This window comes from Thermobia domestica, unplaced genomic scaffold (assembly GCF_964235325.1).
Source record: "Thermobia domestica unplaced genomic scaffold, izTheDome1.hap1.1 HAP1_SCAFFOLD_1715, whole genome shotgun sequence".
Taxonomy (NCBI): domain Eukaryota; kingdom Metazoa; phylum Arthropoda; class Insecta; order Zygentoma; family Lepismatidae; genus Thermobia; species Thermobia domestica.
This window is the reverse complement of record NW_027657425.1, coordinates 12,296-14,587: the sequence shown is the minus strand read 5'-3', so window position 1 is coordinate 14,587 and position 2,292 is coordinate 12,296. Positions and strand designations below refer to the sequence as shown.

General features: G+C 33.3%; 1 non-coding gene across 1 annotated transcript; it reads right to left on the bottom strand.

Moving 5' to 3' along the window:
• Positions 1-475: 475 nt before the first annotated feature.
• On the bottom strand, positions 476-594 carry LOC145678016 (5S ribosomal RNA). The gene has a single exon (XR_014130160.1). It is a non-coding gene; the product is annotated as a 5S ribosomal RNA (ribosomal RNA).
• Between the last annotated feature and the right edge of the window lie 1,698 nt (positions 595-2,292).

Sequence of the window (2,292 nt, the reverse complement as noted above, 5' to 3'; positions counted from 1 at the left end):
GTAAAAATCTTCTTCAAGATTTTTCATTTCAAACGGTCCTTGTCAGGACCAACACATTATTCGAAAGAGTTAAATCACGAAATTTGCTTCATTCTGTTATGTAGAAACACCTTGAAATCCAATTTCTATATGCTGTTAGTAAAAAAGTAAAGCACATAGCGGAGATGTGTCGTGCTTGTATACGAAAGGCATTTACTCGCCGGAGATCTACACTTAGTCATAATAATTTACTTTTAAAAAGTGGTAATACATTCCGTGTTAAGTATAGTAGTAGGTGCACACGGATCGGAAATCAGGTTATTTTAATGTGCCGTGCAAATAAACAGGCTGTTAGTGTAAGAAATAGTGGGTATAACGCTTAGAATATCGATTAATCGCTATGAAATAATGTTGATAAATTATCTCTTGAAAGTACTATAAAATTAATGTTTCTAGTATTTTCGTACTTGAAGGATAATGAAATTTGAAAAAGAGATGCCAACAGCACCTGGTGTTCCCAGGCGGTCACCCATCCAAGTACTGACCAGGCCCGATGCTGCTTGACTTCGGTGATCGGACGAGAACCGGTATATTCAGCATGGTATGGCCGTTGGCAACTACCTTTTCTTCAATGTCCTGTTAAGGAAGTATGTTTTAAGTAAGAATTGACATTATTAACTATAAAGGCAAGCATATTAACGTCGTTAACATTACTTGGAATATACTAATATTCGAATAAATATTTGAATGTTCGAATGATGAGTGATTCGGATGTTCATAGTGCCACTATGTCCTATCGAGTTTACTATCACGAACCACGTATGAAATTGTATATAAATAAATAAAAATAAATCCTTTATTAAGTATTGATTACAGGAAAAAGGCAAACTTACATTCTTTAATGTACACAATGAAATGTATGAAAGATATTTTTAAGATATGTTTCACTTACCCTTTATAACGCAAGGTAGTTTTCAGTGTAGCATCCTCTTCAGCTGCGAGATAACGTAAGGCAGATGATCATTCAGTCGTGAAGCACTAAAATGTAATATACATTTTAACTATTATCGATAAGAATTATTTACTGCAGGGATGCAAATAAAGTGAGGCAAATTAGTAAATAAAAACCGATACTGTAACTGATAATGTAATTACGTATCTGTATTAGTTGTATATACAGTAATCGCACGATTATCCGCGGAGTTGGATGTTGGCATAATCGCGCATAATCAGCAGTATGAGCAGAAAAGGGAAATGAAATGAAATCTTTAGATTTACGTCGCATACTTATACCGGTTACGCTAAAGGAGACGGTGATGATGAGTACTGAATGAAGAAAGTGGGAGGAAACGGGAGAAACCCGAGAAAACCCATGAGCACGGTCTTTATGCACGACAAAGTTCACACGGCACGAGCTGGGATTGAACCAGGGACCCCAAGCACCGGAGGCCAAAAAAGGGACAAAAAGTCTTTCGTGCAACTTTCGTTTTCGGTAAAAAGTTTACACATAATTTAGAAAGAGTAGTTTTCTGGTCTTTTTATTTCACAAGTTGGTTCATGTCTATATTTTTTACATGCATAAAAAATTTTTCAACTCCCTTGCTTAGTTCCTGTTAAAGACCTCTACCTCTGATTGTATTTTTTGCACATATTCTTATTGTTTTCAGACAACATTTCTAAGAGCGTAATTTATCGTCAGCAAGAAAAGAAAAGGAAAGCCTCGGATAGTGGAATGTGTACTGTATATATATATATATATATATATATATATATATATATATATATATATATATATATATATATATATATATATACGTATTAGTATATAGTTTTATTTTATACGTCTCCTATTATTACACAATGTGCAGATATTGTGAAAGCGCAAGTAAATATGTATAACTCCCCGTTCTGCACTTAATAACTTGAAAGAAGTTCGGGGAAGGTAGTGTAACAGAAAGTGCAAACAGAAATGAGGGTTTACAGGCATTTAATATTATTCCGTAGTAGTATGATTTTTTGTAAAATATATATATATATATATATATATATATATATATATATATATATATATATATATATATATATATATATATATATATATATATACATATTCAATGATATAGTAAGAGGTTAGCAGCACTGATAGAACTGCAGAAAGTACAAAACCGTTAATAAGAAAGAGAGAGAGATGGTGGCCGCTTTTGTGCTTTTCATTGGCTAATTCCGAATTGCGCGCGAATACGTACGAGATTTCTTTCTTTTTCCTCTTCGCAGCCCAGATGTTGCCAATTAGAAGTTTTTAGTACTACATTT